The sequence below is a fragment of the Phragmites australis genome, chromosome 15 (genome assembly GCF_958298935.1).
Source record: "Phragmites australis chromosome 15, lpPhrAust1.1, whole genome shotgun sequence".
NCBI lineage: Eukaryota > Viridiplantae > Streptophyta > Magnoliopsida > Poales > Poaceae > Phragmites > Phragmites australis.
In genome coordinates, this window is record NC_084935.1 from 14,640,117 (window position 1) to 14,661,016 (window position 20,900).

General features: G+C 42.5%; 1 long non-coding RNA gene across 1 annotated transcript; it reads right to left on the reverse strand.

Moving 5' to 3' along the window:
* Nucleotides 1-9,038: 9,038 nt before the first annotated feature.
* LOC133893301 (uncharacterized) lies at nucleotides 9,039-11,809 on the reverse strand. The gene is made up of 2 exons (XR_009904470.1): nucleotides 11,613-11,809; nucleotides 9,039-10,649 (listed from the first exon to the last, which is right to left on the reverse strand). It is a non-coding gene; the product is annotated as an uncharacterized LOC133893301 (long non-coding RNA).
* Between the last annotated feature and the right edge of the window lie 9,091 nt (nucleotides 11,810-20,900).

The following is a 20,900-nucleotide window of genomic DNA, read 5'->3' on the forward strand; positions in this document are numbered from 1 at the left end:
GCTTTTATCGTTCTATGATTGGGTCACTTCTTTATCTTACCACATATATATCGGATATTATATTTGGTGTATGCTTGTGCGCTCATTTTTGAGCTAATCCTAAGGAGTCGCATCTTAGGGTTGTTAAGAGGATCCTTAGATACCTAAAGCATACATCTAACATAAGCTTGTGGTACCCCAAAGGCGATAGTTTCTTACTCTTTTGATACTCAGATTCGGACTTTGTCGGATGTCATGTGGATCATAAGATTACTTCGAGTGGGTGCCACTTGCTAGGGTGATTCCTAGTTTTATGGTGTTCTAAGAAGCAAAACTACGTAGCCTTGTCCACCACGGAAGCCGAATATATAACCACCAGAGCATGTTGTACTCAAATCATTTATATGAATCAAACTTTGTTAGACTTTGATGTTCATCTAGAGAAGGTTCCACTCCTTTATAACAACGAGAGTACCGTAAAACTTGCAAACAATTTCGTTCAACACTCTCGTACAAAGTACATTGATATCTGTCATCACTTCCTTAGAGATCATGTGGCTAAAAATGATATTTCTCTTGGTAGTATAAGGTCAGAAGATCAATTGTCAGATATCTTCACAAAACCTCTAGATGAAGCCACATTTTATAGATTGCGAAGTGAGTTAAACGTGATAGATGCTTCTAACGTCATATGATGCCTTGTCATATAGATGCATTCATGATGGGCGCTTTTCTAACATTCTCAAGATAGTAGTGAACATGGGTTTTACTTGAGTTGGTGGTCCTCTAGTTTCACTCAAGGCATGTTGTTGGGTTCACCATGAAGAAGTTTGAGAAGGAAAGTAATATGACAAGATAGATTTATTTTATGATATGCATTCACATGTCATATAACTTGCACTCATGTTTACTTTCATGCACTTGTTTTGTATTGCATGTGCATTGGTGGTAGAGATATCACAAAGGAGAATATCACTCTTTGAGATTGTTGTTCGCTCTCAATGTGGACATACACCTCTATAAATGTGATTAAAAAGATGTTTGTGCTTAGTGCCTATTGAGTCATGTCCTAGCGAATTAAAGCTTTAATCTTTGAATTCATAGGCAATATGTCTCATACATTTCCTTGGAGTTTTTTCCTTTCTTTCTTATTGGTTCTTATTGCCTATTTCGAAAATTATATATGGTATAGACTTTTGGGGCAATATTTGAAAATGAGTATTTGAGAGGGTAAGATGTTCACTCAAACTGGCAAACATGTATTTTTGTTATGTGTTTATTTGAAGTTTGGACTCAGTGAGAGCTTTTAGTTCAGCAGAATGTTTCTCTTCTCACCAGATGGTCTGGCGTTCCCTACTTTCTTCTCAGCAGATCATCTAGGGCTCAGTGCTCTGTCAGATCTGCAGTATCCCTAGAAAAAGGTCTAGCATTTGCTCAGAGTTCTTCGCCAGACCTTTCGTCGCTCAAGTCAATGGTTGCCTCTAATATGTTTGGTAAATAGTTTGATGCATGCACAGTTTTCTTCACCGGACCTTTTGGTGTTTGAAGATCCGATTTAGCTCAGTTTGGAAAGCGTTCTGGAAATATTTCTCTGGTGTTCAGATGGTTAGCTACGGATCATCTGGCGCTCACATTTTTTTAGGCTCCCACCTATCATATATGCTTTTGGGCTCAACTGCATCCCTCTCGTCCTTGATCTATTACGCCATCGCCCGTACCCTTGAGCCTCCCACCGGCTTGCCTCGCCGTCACCACTTCACCACAGCACCATGCCTCTACTACCATGTGGCCCAGTGCGCCACATTAGCCACCTCCACTGCAGCTCACCTCAATAGCTTAGAGCCGCTTTGCCCTAGCGCCATCTTGCACTCTGCCACCGCCGCCGCTGCAGCGTCCAGTGCTGCCATTCGCCATCGCTGTAGTTGTTCGGCCAACGTGCTCCTCTCTCACCACCGTTCCCTCGTCGGTTTTCTTTGTGGTGAGAAATTTTTACTCAGATTACATATTGTCTTGCCCTAGATTTGATCAAATCGAGACATCCATGCAAATTGATCATCTCTAGTGTCTTGTTCCTAAACCCGAAGGGTTCACTTATCTTGTTATCATCGTTCAATCTGACAGATGGGTCATGAGTGCTGCGAAAAGGGCAAGGCAGTTGAGCAGCATAAGAAAAAGAAGACAAAGGCACATAAGGAATGGGATCAAGTGATAGCTGATGTAGATGCATCTGATACTCAGCGAGGTTTTTAGATTAGAGATAGTTCTCAGCCGTGTCGATCCACACACTCGGTCTGCCACGGGTTTAGGTAGCCAGAAGCGGGCTTGTCAGGAGCCAGCAATAGAGGAGGAGGAGTAGACTCAGGGGGAGTAGACAGAGCAGCCTCAGGTATAGACAAAGGTTTGTTTGCGTGACTTGACATCTTTCAAGTCACCAAAGATCAAGAAGCTAAGGTTTGTACCAGTTGGAGAGTGGTTTACCCCGCAGAGTGATGAGGGGGTAAATCCCAGGTTTTGGAATCTTCTACAGGAGGGATTTCACATGTCTTACTTGAGGAGGAGGGTCAGTCTGAATGAGCACAAGACGCTCAACTGACATTACATGCAGTTGGCTGCATGAGGAGTGGACATGAGACAACACAGTGATGCCTTCCCTAGATTATCAGCTTTGCTTACGGATGTGAACAGATATGTTGATGAGTGGATCAGAGTTTTCTATGCCATAGTTTCAATCTCACAGGAGAGGGATTTCATTTAGTTCATGTTTCAAGGAGAGTAGTTCAGACTCTATAGGACCAACATATTGGCAGTGTTAGGGATTCAGGCGAGTTTCAAGTACCTTCACGTGGTTGTTCACCCAAACACCGCATCCCCACATCATGCTCTTCTTGGAGGCATCTTTCCGATAGATGATGAGATCAGGCCTTTGTTCCAATAGCACTTCATGATTTTCAGTTTCATCTCAAGTTGTTTGTGATCTCTGGTTTAGGCTTCAGGACTTCAACTGCCAACTACACCTCGAGCACTTGCTTGGCCCTGAGTCCTCTCCCAGGCAGTGTCAACGGTCTTTTGGGTACTCCGTTGTCAGGCTTCCCGCTCTCAGCACTCTTCTCCACCGGGGTCTTCTCTTAGCCTACCGGGAATTCTCAAGGACTAGTGTTTACTCTGTTGATGACTCCTTTGACCATTGGGCCTCTTAGTTTTGAAGACTCTCTACAGCCGACTGTTCCTATTTAGCAGCCGCCAGTTGTGCCTCCCGCTGTCTCGCAGCTTGTGTTTGATGAGATAGATCCTACGTTTTGAGCAGTGCGGAGCCAAAGCATTCAGGAGATGGCAGTTCAGGGTCATGGTACTTCTAGCTCTGACCCTTGTCCCGACACAGTGTCAACAGAGATTCCTGCTCTGCCCCTCTCTGTTCAGCCTTCAGCAGGATCCCTCTCTCCTATCATCGATGCCGCTGCCACCGAGCTCGATTGTTCCATGAAGTGTTTTGGAGTCCTAGGGGGAGAGAGTGTTAGAGTTAGGGGGAGTCTTAGTTTCAGGGGGATCTTGGGTAGTTAGGTTCAGAATGTTGGACCTTATTAGATTTTGATGTAATGACCTGCTATTTGCCTCTCTCTATTGATGTGTTCTGCTTGTCATCACATTGTGTTCCCTTTCGTGCTTGTTTAATTCATTTTCATCTACCATGATAGGTTGTTGTAGTGCTAGGCTTTTCCTTGCTTAATCGTTATATACCATTAATTACCTAGTATGATAGGATGTACTGCAATTCATATATTTATCTTCTTATTTGTGTCGTCATCAATCACCAAAAAGGGGAATATTGTAGCATCTAAGCCCCTAGGTAACCGATAAGTGTTTCAGTGATTAATGACAACCGTATCATTGTGACTAAAAGTTTGTTTTGAAGGGTATCAAAAATTTAATTCACAATGATACTTGGGCAACCTTGGTCCCTAAAATTGATTTCATGGATGATCAAAGGATATGAGCATCAAGATTAAGGATCTTCTACTTCTAAGTGTCACAAGGAGATGAAGGACACTTAGAGTAGCATAGGTTCTCTTTTTAGTTCTTTGACCATATTATAAAGATAGGCTAAGAGTAGTAGCTTGATCTAGTTGAGTCTAGACTTGGTTGGATGTGCACATGAGAAATTCTAGTACTAGGTAGCTCAGAGAAGCCCAGGGACAAGTTGCTGAGAAGATAGAACTCAAGACAGTTTGAATTGGACGAGTTTAGAAAAGATTGCAAACGCTAGATGGCTGGCACTCTGCAAATTGTACTCGCCAAAGTGTTTTGATATAGAAGAGATGGTTCAAGTCTACAGGCCAGATGGTCCAACGTTGAGATTGAAACATGCCAGAGCATCCTTACATAATTCAAATTTCTACAGAAGAAGTGGTTTTACACGCCGGATGGTCTAGCGTACCCATGGTGACTTCAACGGAGCAATTTTTCCAGAGAAGATGTAATCAGCCGGTCTAGCGTGGTTGTGCATGTCGGATGGTCCAGCGTATGAACAAGAGGCTGTTGGGGAACGGGTTGGCTACGCTAGTCTAAAAATAAAATTTTCTACTACATTCACCTAGGAAATTATGCGAGTAGGAGATCATAGATCATTACCACTTGATGTGTAGCGCAGTGAAAGAAGAGTTGGAGTAGACCGATCCAACATCATGTACATTAAACTCATCGAGCAACTTCTCAATTAGATCTGTGACCAGCCCCATGCAGGTGGTCACACTCCTCAATCAGCTCCAAGTAGGTGGTCATGCTTCTCGACCAGTTCCTCGAGCAGGTCTGTCACGTTCTCGAACAATTCTGAGTAGGTGGTCGTACTTCTCGACCAGTTCTTTGACCTGCCGAGTAGGTCCTCGACTAGCCGCACAGAAGCATTGCAATCTTCACGCCGAGGAGATCAGCACTGCAATAGTAGAAGAGTCTCTACTATATCCACACGAACTAAGCGAAATCGCCAAGCGTCGATGTGCTAACAAAGCACTCGCGGTTAAGGTTTGAGGAGATCGTGTGAAGGGTTGTGTCTAGGGTTTCGAAGTGGCTCACCTCCGCACGACCCACCCCACGCCTCTCCTTATATAGAGCTCACTAATGGACTCCAACGTTGGAAACCCTTTAGGACTCTTACACCTCATGGATCACAATCCAATCAAACCCATATACGAATCTAATTTGCATGTTTTGTTCCAACTCATTAAGTGTGTGACCCGTTAGGTTTATGTACAAACAGCTATGATTTGGAAACCCTTTTCAAACCAAACTCAATAGTGGTCACTAGCAGGACATGTTGACTCCCGACTATACACAAAGATCACATCGGTTGAACCTTGATATACACATGCACCGATCCCTTCACCTCGCGACACCATGCAAGCTCAAGGCGAGATACGTGCCACCTTTGTGATAGCTCAACAATTCACTCGATCAAATAGTGGATTTATCATGATTAACTCTTTAATCATATTGGCATGTCCATGCACTTTCTCAATCCAACTACCTCGAGGGGCCCAGAGATATCTATCCTATTATCAAGGAGGGGCAAATTCCATCTTGATCGCTCACACCCCACGACATGTTTCATAACAAACCCAAAAACTAACTTTATGACTACCTAATTACAGAATAACGTTTGCAGCCCCAAAGTATGTCACTACACATTCCGGGAATCAATGGTGATCTTAGGTATAAGGATCCTACAAGTACACCATCTAAGATAACAACTGATGGCACATCATAAATAACAATCCCAGAAGTATCTCAAAGTGGGTCTATCCAACATCATATTTTCTAACATAAATGTCCACATTATTGATTAAGTATCTCTATACCTATGATCTATGAAACATGATCATCAATCAATATATGTGCTAATCTTATAAATCATCACGATGATATATGACCAGGGATCAAATTAGAATAACATCGTGATATAAACAAAGAGTTCCACGAGAAAGTCACATACTTGCTAATCAATGTAAATGATAGTCATTCTTGGAATAACATATTATTCAGAAGTAAATGAATATAGATGTGCGATACAATCATCCCTATGATTGTCTCTAGGGCATATCACCTTCAGAGGCTTCGCTGGAGTATTTCAAAATAGTAACGGCTCGTGACAGTTGGTATTGGCTAGCTTTTGGAAAAGTTACACATCGAATGGTCCGATGTATTGCGAACCTAGATGAGTCTATACACTGTGTGTGTCATCAAGAGGCAAGAGAATGCACTAGTGTGAATTCTAAAGTTCTTAATTGAATATTAAGGACATCATTAATGCATAGAAGTAGCAAGTGTGCATCTAGCTGTAATTTAGGCTTGACCATAGTCAAATGAAGCTATTAGCTTGTTACTCTTGGTGGTTGGCAACACCTAGCCGGTCTTTGGTGACTGGAGGTATCTTGATGAGCTCTTAGAGTTCTTGTGAGAGCCCCAAGAAGAGCGATGTACTTAGTTTGATGTCCGTCAATTCAGAGATGGAGAAGTGGCAATCATAAGGGAGAACTTGAGTCTTGGTGGCTCAAGGGGAGCTATATCCTTGGTAGATGCTCTAACGAAGATTAGGGGGAATGTCAACTCCTCGATACCTCGGAAAAAAATTAGTATCTTCTTGCCCATCTCATTTACATTCCCGCATATACTTCAAGCATTTATATTTATGCAAGTTTTTAATTCCTCATTTACTTCGTGTTTTCATTTGCTTATTTTTGTTTGTCTTGTTCTAGTTTGTTCGTGTAATTGCATTATCTTTCTTATAGGATAAGGTTGCTACTTGTTCTAGAAATTGGTAGAAGTAATTTTTGAATTAAAACCCAATTCAATCCCTCTTGAACCATTCGATCCTTTCAACCCGGCCGAGTTTCCGGCCTTTTCCCGTGAAGGAAGCCCACATAAAACTTTTTCATGGGCCAATAAACCAGCCCATTTGGAAGCCCGCTTCATGGGGTCTCCAACCCGACCCACTCGGTTTCCATGGGCAAAACACGCCCCATCTACAGAGGCCAGCAACCCTCACCATCTCCTCGGCCGCGACGCTTGACTCATGACCGTCGCCGCCATTGTCATCTCCACCTCTGCGGACAACGCCTCCACCTACGCCACTGTATCCACCTCGGCCTCCGCATCCACCTCCGCGGACAGCGTCTCCACCTCAGCCTCCACATCCACCTCCCGGGCGATGGTGTGAGTTCTCTTCCCCTCCTCTTCTGCTGCCTCTAGGGTTCCTCTACTCCTCACATCTAGTTCTTGTAGATTTTCGTGAGAACAAAGCATATAATTCATTGTACGAAGCCTTTGCCATCTAGATCAGACCTCCTTCCGTTAAAGAGCCACCTCTTCTCGTCTTTGTCGCCCTCCTCTTCCTCCCTGTTCCGGGTTAGTGCAATTCTGAAAGAAACATGTAGTGTAATTCTCAAAACTATGACCGTCACAGTATGTGGACCAACTGAACCCAAGTTTGTGGCCAACAGGACGTGTAAATGACTGTTTGCATGTGCATTCCAGTACTTGTGTGCTTGTACTTGTGATTCCAATATTTTGTAGGGCTGATAAACAGATAATATATTAGCTCAATACATAACAGAACATCTAATGCTTAATTTACTATGTCAATGTAGAAGAAAATGGATTTGAAATCAGGAGACAGTAGAATTTTCAAGTGTTCATAGGAATCTGCATAACATCATATGAGTTTATTTTCCCATCCTACAGAAAAGCACTCTATATATGCCTCATTTTATTCAAATTAATAAGGACACACAAAACTTCACAGTTCAACGAGTACAACAGCTAGTCCATCTATTGCAATAATTAAGACTGTTCTTGGATCATAGGTGTTATGGAGAAAGATTGAAGAAATTGACATCTAGAGACCAATTAATTTTCTTTTTGCTTTGAGTGTGTTTAGAATGAAGCACTGGTGCACTCTGTTCATTTGAATTTTTTTCCTCTGTATATGATTTTGGAGAAAAAAATAGATAAGATTGCAAGGAAAATTTTCTTTTGAAAGTGATATTTTTCCCCCACACTTCAGCAATTCTTGCCTTTTAGATTGATACAGTTTTGCACTGACAATTGCTACCTAGCCCGTTATAGTAGGATCAACAAGTGATATTCAATATTTCGATTAATAGGAAGGATATATAATTGACGCCCACTGGCAATCCTGATGCTGAAGATTGTGTGCCCCTAAAAAAATGCTAAAGGTTGTGATTCTTCCGGCGAGTCAAATGCATTGTGACTTCAATGAAGATACAATGCAAACCAAATGTGCTATGTTAAGGCATTCTTTTAACATGTGAGAGGCAGAGAACAAGCGCGATGTATGTGAGGAAGTAAATGTTAGAAAGAAACAATGTGCTATTTGAAGGTGTGGAATTTTACTCTAGCATGTTTTTTTCTGTGCATATATACATGAGAGGAAGTCAGTCTCATCTACAGTCCAACATGCACAACTTCACAATGTTCACTTAGGATGTGCATATATATATATGGTATTCTTCAGTCAGTACTAATTTTTTTTCTACTTACACGTAAAAGGGAAGCGTAGGAGAAGATAAACAACACGGTGTTGTTCCACAAGACCATCCGCAACAAGTTACTGCCTAAGTGCACAAGTACAAACAGATTAGCCTGTCTTTCTCTCTGAGCGCCTAAAGGTAATGCTTGCTTTAAGTAGATTTCAGTAAGTAATTCGGTCCACATCTCATTGAGGTTTGACTAAGGCTTGTTTGGAATAATGTTTCGTGTGAATTTCCTGCATTCTAAACGATCCACTACTTTGTTTGGCTCTACTGTTATTTCAATTATGAAGTATAATGCTCTGGATTTTACTTGATGTGTATGCTGACTTGGTGTAACACCCCAGGGCCGCCAGAATCCTGGGATGTCACTAAGCTACGCAACCTACAACTTGCCATAATAAATAAAAAAAATGGCAGCATCTCCTCTATGAAAATAAGCATCGTGGAAGCATTAACACAGATAAGCAAGATATGCAGAATATCACAACCACACTGTAAACCTCAAACACACGACTCTAATGACTAAACATAATTTATTATTACAACTCGGTGATATTAAGTGAATACATGAAGTGCAAGACGTGCTTCTAATCCCTTCCCTCCATGCTAGCTTCAAGTAGAACAACCTGGGGAGGAATATTGCAAGAGTGAGATTGGGTAATCTCAGCAAGCGAATCACTTTAACAAGCTATTTAAACCACAGTATTTAAAGCATCACTTTAAAACTTAAACATGTATAAAAGACATGGTATTATTCATCATGCTCATTTTTAAGCAAGTTAAATAGTTACTTCTAAAAGGAGATCAATAAAAACATGTTCATAGCAAACATAACTATAACATAAGCAAGATAGAAAAAAAAACTATCTATACCATATGGCATGATATCAACATCAATAAATGATTTCAACTTCTAAGAGTTAAATAGGACTTGTAAGATAATATAATCATCCAAGACATCATGAATAGAGTTCAAGCCACACTAATAATAAATGACAGTTTTAAGGATAACTCACTCGCACCCACATACCTTCTACAATTAGTAAAATTACTCAAACATCTACATACCATTCATCACATCCAAATTGAATATGGAATATTACTGTAACACAATATGATGCATATGGATACTATGCAATGCAAATCCACGTAGGACTTCAATACCTTCATAAGTTCACAAGGCATACCACAATGAATATATCCATGGAGAAGCGTCACTTCTCATAATGACCTCCAATGCAACTTCAATATATCCAACAATCAATCCATATGACATGCATACGAATGCAATGACATGTCTTCTTTTACATCGCACCCCTCCTCGGAAAATGTACGATGTGTACTGGTACGGTCGTGATCTTTACGACATAACTTTCAATGCATATGAAATGCAATACAGTGCAATGCACATGATATACTTCAAATGCCAAAATATAAATCGCATAGTACACAACCGTGAACATACATCAACATAAAAGCATTTTCTACATAATTAATATAAACCACTTCCATCCACACATATCCATAATTCCTTCTTCCTGTTAAAGTGCAGATGACAAGGACATACACATACAGCAACATTAAACTTGCTTTGAAAGAGCAAGGCCTACCCCATTTCATAACCACATATTACAAGTTTAATTTTATGTAGGGCACAGAAAGATAACAAATATGCTTTTGCTAGCTTATCATTTAACATGCATAAGGTTTCAAAAGGTTATATTCCAACTAGTTTTAGACATATGAAACAACCTTCCAAAAAGAATTAAATGCCCACCTACAAGTCAAAGCATGTCCTCTTCTATAAGCTTCTACATAACCGACATCATGATCCTCAAGTGAACTAACCATTAGATATAATGAGGTTGTGCTAGAAATGACTAAACCGGTAAGGCATCATCACTATTGCATAAGACTCCATCAACCATAACCAAAAGATTAAGCCAAATTCACAGATCCAGAGCAAGTAGGTATAATTATCCAAATTAATGAGTATAATCTTGTGTGCTACATTATTATAAGTGGAGGTAGCAAAAATAACAAGTTAAAGTTGTGCCAACAACCGCCACGCTCACTTGCATTTACCGACGATGAAGACAAGACATACATGCATCGGTGCAACACCACCTGCTCAAGCGCCCATATATCAACACCACATCATACCACATGAAATACAAACAGCAAGGAATATAGTCCTATACCCCGCAACCCATCCAACGAACAAACCGACACTCGTCACATTCGTTTAACTGCAACAATGTTGCTTCACTTTTTCGTATCTTTTTATTTACAACAGAAATGATAGGAAAAAAAAATACATTTTTGGAAACTACAGAACAATACCTACAACTTTCATGAAAATACCATATTTTTATACTGCCATTAAGGTGGCCTAAACTACAACTAAAATCAGACTTCAGAATCTGTCTGAAATCTCAGACAGCAAGCTTTACATTTTTATATCTACCATACCATAAACCCAAAAAATCTAAAACTTTGTGTACATATGTATCGCAACACAAGCTTCAACTTTTGTATAATTTTAATCTACAGAAAACATCATTATCATGGCCTAATCGAGCTCTGAACATTCAATACTGAAATCTGTCAATGATCGATTGCAGAAAATTCAGAATAGCATAACCGGAGCTATATCAAACGAAAATTTTCATACTACACACCATTGGAAAGATTAACAAATCCTCTACAACTTCCTAGTTATTCTGAAAAACTTGTTTGGCCTCTAAGATGCCCAAAAACTGAATAGATCTATTACTGTTCAGAATCTCGCCAGAATCTGACAGCCAAATTTAAAACTTCATATCTGCTAATCTACTTGGACAAAAATTCTGACATTTCACTGGTAGCTAGGTTTAGAAGTTAGCTATAACTTTCTAGTTGATCACTTCCATAGGAAAAATAATCTAGGTCGCTGAAACATCAAGAATACGCACACTGCTCAATCTACCTGCGCGCAGAGCACTCAGTTCGACCCCAAACCACAAATTCCCCTAACCAAAACCTCTCAAACCAAGATCTACTGGCCATAATCATCAATCAAAACATGAAGAACGGTAAGAAAATTATTACCTTAGGGAACCACAGTAAGAAAATCCCAAAATCCCTAGCTTCAAACCTCCTCTTCCCCTCTTCTCCTTACTTTCCTTGCTGCCCTTCCCTTCTTTCTTCTCTTCTTCTTTCTTGTTTCTTTGCAGCAGCAAGGTGGAGAGGGGGGGGGGGAACGCCCAGCAGGCATCCTACAGAAGGAGGGGGCGGCCAAGGGTGGAGAGAGGGTGAGAAGGGGGGCTATTTGGGGAGGAGGGGCTGCCTAGGGTTTCATGGGGTACATGGGAGGGGCGGCTAGGCTTTAGGGCCAGCCCATGGGCGGCCCAAACAATCCCCAAACTGATTTTTTTTCTTCTTTTCTTTCTTTTGTGATTTCTTCCTTTCGTTCTTCCTTTCGCTGTGACTTGAAGGGAATAAAAATCAAAGACAACAATTATTCCGGGTATTACACTTGGATCCGTTTAGGCCCTTAATACCTGAATTAGTATCGAGCCAACACCAACTTTATATTTTAATGTTAGGAATGGAGTAGTAGCAAGCATGCTATATGATTTTAACGGATCAATCTTGCTTCTACAGAAATACAATTCCATGTAATAGTTTAGTGCATTGGTAGATTTCAACTAGATTGCAAAAGCAAACCTACAGTTGAACATCAGCAGTACATAAGCTCCTTCTGCAATTATTTTCATTTTGCAAAAAAAAAAAAGGTTATGAAATATACCCGCTACAGAAGAATGATAGTTTGCCAAACAAAAGAAAGATCCGACACTTCTGGACCCTAGGGTACATTCTATGGTCTATCTGGGTACTGGATATTGACTTTTCCGGCTTGTAAGTTGCTTCTGCTCTTGCTTGTTCTCCATTTGACTTCTTATACAGGATTTCAAGCAATGGTGAGTTAGTATAGCTAGGGGAGACGCTTCTTGACCAATTGACTCTTTGTTAAACACTTAGCAACATAAACAGCACCAGTATTTTTTTAAGTAGCGGTATCTGTTTAAAATGACTTTTGCCTTCAAATCCTGATGGCTCTAGTTAATTTCATGACTTTAGTGAACCCATAGCCTTCAGTTAGTATGTTAAGTGCAAGGTTTCCATGTCACAAAGCTACTCTGTTTTATTTTTGCAATTTTACTTGAAGATAATTGCTGAAAAGATGATTAGCAACTTACAAGCCCTTCTGCAGTTGAGGTCACTGAATTTTAGTTCAAGCAGTACATACCAGAGGAAAAAAACATGCCCTTCTGCATGCCTCATGATGTACTAGTACACAAACGGTCTAACACATACTAATTCAGGTTCAACCGTTTGTGTACTAGTATTGAGGCCAATTGCTCGTCACAGTCTAAGAAAGTTGCAATTTATCGGTTTCGAGTTTAACAGGTCTGTTGTTTCTTTAGAAAAAATACACATTTATGCTTACGGTGAATGGTGTTGAGTGTACCTCTATAAGTGGTGAGTTGCTCCCCTCCCCCACCTCTCTTTTTTTTTTCTTTTGAGCAAATAACCATCCTCTTGTTTTTTAGGGAAAAACAATCCTCTTGTTACAGTACGCCTCTAGTAATGATACTAAGAGTCTGTTTATTTGGGTTTCTGTTTTTGGTTTATCTGTAAAGCTGTGTTTTTGATTTTTCTGAAAAGCTATTTTTGGATTTTAGCTGTTGGATTTTACAACAATTTTTGACTTCTCAGCACACTACTTCTCAGAAAAGTTACTCTCAGCTAGCTTCTCAGCTTCTAGTTCATTTCCTCAAAAATAGACTTCTGACTTCTCCAGAAACCACTTTTCAGCAAACCCATTTATTTGGACTTCTGGCTTCTGAACTTCTGACAAAAGCTGAAGCCAAAAGTAACCTAAAACAAATAGACCCTAAATGTATGCGTACCTCTTGGTTTTTTCGGTAGATGGCATAAGATAGAGAGACGTCAAGGAACTTAGTAAGGAAGAACTTTATTTAAATATTACACTACATGTACTCTTCTTAAATTAGATACTGAGATGTAATATTTAAATGTGTTGTCCTTATATATTTAAATATTATACTGTGCTTGCTTCATAGAATTGTGTTTGGAACCCTGACATCTAGATTGAATGTTTTTGGAATAGAGTTGTGGTGGTTGACATAATGCATGATCCCCATATTCTAACAGCCGGATCTGAAATGCATGAACGCCAGATTCATGATCCGCCTGGAATCGAATTGTGTTTGTATGAATTGGACTCATATGCTTTTATGATCTTGTGATGTCAAGACAGATCCATAACGAGTTCATCATATTATTGATTTTTCAAAATTTTCTTGATTTTTTTATTTTCTTAGACTATTTTTGTTTTCCGGGATTTTTATCCCTTTGGTTCCCAAATAGCAGCGGGTAACAAAACCCCAGACGAAAATACCTCCCCAGGAAACGAATTGACCTCATCCGAATTCCTTCCCCTTCTTTCAAACGTAGCTTGACATGTGGAGGCTTTGACCCCACTGGGATAATAATATGCATGAACAAGGGGCGACCACCATGTGAACAATGGCCCGGCCGAGAGAATCTCCGCACTATGCGATGCGAGGCGAGGCGAGGCGAGGCGAGAATGGGCTGACGCATGCATGCATGCGCCGGCTGCTCGGTTGGTGGCCGCCCGTTGCTCTCGCCGTGGGACATGCGTGCATCTACGCACCAACCGGGGACCCAGAACATGCGCCAGTGGGTCGGGAGGGGCTCCTCGGTTTTGTAGGACCATTTCAGAACGATTAATTAGCTCGTCATCGTGTATGTATGATATGTATGACTAGTGCACATGGCCGGTCGAGCTCGGCTCCCGACACTGACTAGGTAGCGTCCTTCGACGTCAGCGCGGCCAATCGCGCGCCAATTCTTCAGGAGTTCGTTTAGAAGGAAAAATTGCTTGTTCATGCAAGCTTGTGTACCCAAGGCAAGGACACTGAACTTGTAACAAGATGCAGCTGATAGAACACAAAGATTTGCACGTTTATGGAAAAACAGAGTCTAGGTTACTACTTACTAGCACAGTCATATAGCTATACTTGAGCACGTCTACTAGAGTTCAGATGCCTAAAAATGAGAAGTTTCTCAATCGAAGTGTGCGCCGGCAAGGTTTTCGGGGATAGGGGAGGAGGGGTTTTTGGAGGTCCTCCAGTGACCTCGGGTGATGTCATAATCATTTCTAATTTTATTTTAAAAATGATGAACTACTGTATCCAGATATATAAGGGTTTCTTCATTATTCTCGGTATATCTTTATCCTCAGGAAGAGAATCCTTAGACGTATGAAAATTATCCGTAGATACCTAAGATATCTCGTAAACAGAGAAATTTATCTCTAAGAATAAGAAAGGAGGACTCTGAGGCTGTATGACGATCCCCTATATATGGGGAACCAGATGACCATGTGGAGGACAAGTCCATACAAGCCATTAGAAGTCATTACATCTTCATTAACGTCATTCAAGCATGCGGATGCTTTGCACCTTTGAGCCCTCTGCAAGTTGGATCTGTATTAGCTTCTCTCCTCAACTACATATAAGAAAGCCCTCTTATTAGGTTTAATTCTATCTAGGCTAGCTAAGCACCCATTGTACTCAGTCCCAGAGATTAATACAAAACCAACAGGATGTAAGGTTATTATTCTAAGGGAGACTTGAACCTGTATAAGATCGTGTGTGCGCTGTGTGATTCATCTACTCAAAGTATCCCTTATTATTTCTACAAGTTCGTAAGTTCGGCTGCTCACCAATAGTCGATAGCTAGCGTCGTCCGTGGGGAACATGACAAAAGACATTGAAACTTCTGCACACGACATGTCGTCGGCTTCACCCAAACATCCACCGAGAACCGGCTTCTTAGACGAGGGGTTCTACAAAACCTTTACCCCGTCGACCAATGATGAGCCGGCAATTGATCGGGTGGACCTCGACGAAGACCTAACCGGCGATGACTCCAGCAATGAGATAAGTCACTTTATGGATCAATGTGCCAAGGACTACAGGATTGAGTTCGAAGTGCTCGGTTGCCAAGACAATCGCAAGAGTGACTCTTGCCGCAAGTTAGGATCCTCCTCTATGGCTTTCAACAACATGGATTATCAAGATACATGTCCGGAGAATTCCGACAACAAATCCACGATGGATCTAGATTCCTCATCTAGTAAAGGTTACCGTAGAGAAGTCTTCGCTATTGGAGACGGGGACGCCAGTTTGGACAATCATGAGGACAACGATCTCCTTGACACGCGGGCTCCCATCACTCCGGCTGTGGGGGCGATGGCTAGATTCCACGGCCCCACCCCCTCCCCTCCCCCTAATCTTGAATCCTAATAGAGCACATGTCCTAACATCTCCTGATCATTAGTAGGGGGCTCAACGCTATAAATCTTCACCGACGTAGAGGCTCCTCCTTTTGCAGGAGACCCTCATGTGCCCCCTATTGTAGATCTAATGAACCCTGTCAGTCGTCAGTAAGGGCTGGATCAACTTGATGACTGGGCTAAGGAGGCTATCACCCAAACAGAGAACTCTCATGTAGACATCATTGTGAACCGCTATAACTAAGGGAAGTCTTGCAACGACCCCTCTCGTGGTGAATCAGGTTCAAAGAGGCGCAATCCCCGGAATAAGACAACTCGAGAAGACAACTGAGTACCCAATGGCCATAGGACCTCGCCAGTCAAAGATCACCCCATCAATGATCTACATGAAGTTATCAAACAGTGAATGTGCTCAAAGACCCTTCAGGAGGAATCAACTGCACCTCGGGCGGTCTAATCGGAGGACATCCCAACACCACTCGAGCTGGGGATGATCTCTGACCCCCCGTGGGTAGAATGCATGTGGCCACCCAGACTGAGCAAGGTGCCATCAATGGGTATCAGGCCTTCTCTCAGAACCCTGGAAAGTAAATTAGCCAGCTTGATTCTGCCCCGGGTCAATTAAGAAGTACAACAAGGACACAAATCCCATTAACTTCCTCCAGATCTACACCATGGCCATCTAGGCGACTAGCGATGATGACAAGGTAATGGAAAATTACCTCTCCACAATCCTTGAAGGGGAAACCAGGACATAGCTGACCAATCTATCATCGGAAACAATCTACTCATGGAAACAGCTCTGCGATCTATTCCAAGCTAACTTACAGGGCACATACGTTCGCCCTGGCATGAAAAATGATCTCTTCCATTGTGAGCAAATGAAGAATGAAACCTTACACGAATTCGTATGTCGCTTCAGCAATACCTAGAACACCATCTCCAATATAAATGACTACGACGTCATCTAGTCATTCTCTCGAGGGGTTAGGAGCCGATGATGCGTTGAAGATGTCACAAAAAAGGAGCCAGAGATAGTCAAAGAACTCATGAAGATCATTAATTAGGCAGTCAAGGCCAAGGAGGCGCTCCTATTTGTCAAAGAGAGGGCCTAGGTTATCAAATGCCCCCAGCTCGGGTTCGATAACAACGTCGCGAAGAGTAAGCACAAAAAGAACTCCAAGGGTGTAAGGGAAAGAAAACCAAAACTGATGAAGTTTTTCCAGATCTACCCGACAACCGTCCCGATAATCATTTCGGTTCATCCCAAACCAAGAGCTACACACCAGGCACTGGTGAACGTCATGGCAAGCCTTGGTGTAACCTCCACTAAACTGACAACCATAGCATCCACCAGTGTCACCTCTGGTAGAAACTAATCAAGGTCGAGACTGACAAGGCGAAGGCAAAGAAGAAAAAGACCCAGGTTGCAACCAAGAGTTGGGACTTCGGCTCCAGCAATAGCGAGGATGACTCAGACATAATGTCCTACTAGCCATAAGAGAGAAACATCGACCACATGTTCAGTGGCTCCACATCCTATGAGTCCAAGAGACAGTACAATGCAGTGGCCCAAGAAGTCTTATCTGTTATGTCCAAGGGTTTTCAGGCCATCAAATGGTCGAAAGTCAAGATCTCCTTCTACCAGGAAGACTGCCTAGAGTACTTCGTACGGCTAGGATACTTCTAGATAGTGGTCGAGCCAACGATCAACAACTGCAAGATCTCCCGAGTACTTGTCAATGGAGGAAGTTCCTTGAACATCCTCTTCACATGCACACTCAAAGTGATGTAGATCTCCTAATCTGCCACCAAGCCAGTTATGCAAGCCTTCCACGGCATAGTATCATGATCTTCGGCCATGCCTATCGGCCAGATATCGCTCCCCGTTACCTTTAGGAAGCAAAACAACTTCCGAACAGAGAAGATTCTATTTGACGTGATTGACATCGAGACGACATATAACGCCATCTTACGATGACCAACTCTAGCCAAGTTCATGGTTGCTACACACAACACCTATCAGTGCGTGAAGATCTTGGGACCTGAAGGAGTCATTACCGTCCGAGGTTTCCCTAAGGCTAGTCTCCGCTGTGACAAGCGGAGTCTCGATATGATATCTCAGCACTGATCGGACAAGAACCAAGAGCTCAAGGATAAAGGTGTATAGAAGCCTCATCATGACCGCGACCACAACGCCTCGAGAAGAAAACCTGATATCGATGATTGGTGAACTACTGATCTTATGAACTTGTAGAAATAACAAGAGATGCTTCAAATAGACGAATCACAGAAGACACGTAGGAGTTTTTATACAATATCAGGCCTCCCTTAGGACAATAGTCCTACAACATGTTTGTCTTGTATTATTCTCTGAGATTATTACAAGGGGGTGCGTGGCTAACCTAGATGGATCTAAACCTAGTCGAATGGCTCCGTTGTGAGTACTCGGGGGGAGATGCTAATACAGATCTAAACTACAGAATGCTTGGAGGGTCAGAGCTTACGCAAGCTTCAATGGTGTGTGATGGCTTATGTCGAATTGTTAGAGTTTGTCCTCTTTAGGGTCCCCTGGCTCCGTATATATAGGTGGTCATCGTACGGCCTCTGGAGTCATTCCTTCCCATTCTTGAAGATAAAATTCCCTATTTATGAGATATCATTGGTATATGCGGGTAGTTTCCATGCGTCTAGAGATTCCCTTCCTGGAGATGAAGAAATGCCCCGAGAATAACGGAAATTCCTAGTGTATCCGGATATGGTAGTTCTATACTACTCATCGTCAGGCCCCCCAACAGTACCTGAAATTAGGCTTCGATGGATCAAAGACTTGGTCAGCAAAGATAAGCATTTTGACTGACCGCCTTATCTAGTAGAACTTGAGTTCCTGATTAAGATGGGGTATCTAACCGGGTTCTCGGGATCCTTGGGCCGTCCTTCGGGATTTTGAACATGTTAGAGCACTCAAGCTATTCCTCAAGAAGGTATTCCTTTTGAGTAGGAATTCCAATTTGCCCAAGGATATCATCCAAATCTTTGGGAAAAAAAACTTGTCACTTGCCAAGTTTGATATTTGAATCTTCGCAGTAGAGATTTAGGGTAGTGGTGAGAATCTTTACCTGGCAAAAGATCATGATGACTCTGGGAAAACATACGCGCCTCGTGGCATAGTGCGTCGAGATTCATGGGTTACTGCTCCAACTGCCCCCACATGCATCAAGCATTAAATGCAACGTGATGTTTAAGCAGGAGATCATGATCTCGAGTTGTGCTCACAACTGTCATGACATCAGTTGAAGATCCATCCAAAGAACCACCACCCCCGTATAAAATGCGACGAGGAGCCCTCACAACGTTTACTCCCTCCATCGTCGTTCTCCTCGTGCCATTCCCTTGTGCGTATATCGCTTTCAACCACCTTCAAAACCCTAAAACACCTCCAACTGCTTCCTCTCAGTGTCGTGGGACACAAGAATACCAAAAGAGTGGAGGGTTCCATCACCGGCACTATGGCAACCATGATCCCACCTTGGCCGGAATCTGAGATCTCCGAGGAGGCTCTGGCCATGGCGGAATGTGACCAGGTCATCCCCTCACGTGCCTTAATCGCCTGCGGATCGGTGGTGGAGGAGGTGATCCCAGTACAAACACTACGTGAACTATCGTCTTCCTTGATTTCTTCTGCTGTGATTTTTGTTTCCCCCTTCCAGCTTCTTCCTTAAAGTGATTAATTTCTATGGCCTTGACTCCAACCTCAACACCAAATCCATCGTCATGCTCAACATCTTGGTGCACTTATACGAGGCCTTCCTAGTCATGCGCCCAACTATCGACCTCTTTAGGTACTTCTACCTTTTGAATGGATTTCAGGGCAAAGTCACCGGTGGCGCTGGATTTTGCCTCCAGGAAGGGAAGATGGTGGAGTACATTGACTTCGCCACCAAGAGTTCCTGATTGGGGTGGCACAAAAAATAGTTTTACTGCCAGCCTAGCCTACTCGATGTCCGTTACAGAGGTCTTGCCCCGTTGTCGAGGCCCGCATGGACGGAAGAGCTGAAGGAGACTGTCATTCGCCAGACTTTTGCTGCTTAGATCTAGTATCTGAAGGAGCGGGGATTGATGGCACATGATGTCACCAAGGACTCCATCAAGTGCCGCCTAAGCCCTCGAAGGTCAAGGATTTCTAGCACTTAGTAGTGTAGGGCTGAGGAGGATCCAGCCCGAGAAGGTGAGACATATACCAACTGATCTCGAGTACCAAATAGGGAAGCTATGGGATTGTTTCTTACGAGTCATTTTCATCCACAAATCTCCTGCCAAAAGTAGTGTAGCAGAAGACTAGGTTTCTTTTTAACTTAGCAACCGAGTCTGATTGCCAGAACATCCTGATCCCCATCGTAGAGATGGAGGCTAATGCTCAGGCGAGGATCCTGTCGGTAAGCCTCATGAGGCTTATCATTTTCTTACTTCATCTGCTCTCTGAGTACTCATAAACCATGGTGGTGATTGTCTAAAACCATAAAGCTTCCTAGGCGCAGGTGACCCAACCCAAAGTCCGAGAACATGGGCGTTCAAGACGAGGACCCAGACAAAGTTCAAATCAAGGGGACTAGAGGCCCAAGTGGGAGTGGGGGTGGAGGTATATCACAAGCTTCGTCCTCTGGCAACAGCGACACACTGATGAGATGACTTTTTGGCAGGTGAAGGATCGCCGATTACTGACCTCATGCCACTGCAACCATCAACGTCCGACCCCCTGGCCCTAGCTTCATCTGCAACCCCTAAGGTTCTAGCCCCATGTTCGACTCCCACAAAAATCCAGCACCAGCTCCCACCATAGAGGATCCGATCCTGACTACAACCACTGCAAACCTAACCCCGACTCCAGCACTCGAAGCATCAGAACAATATCACAGAAATGCAATCATTATCATGGGTTCATCGAGTGATCGACCTTGCCCGCGCCAAAAGCAGAGACAGAGAGAGGT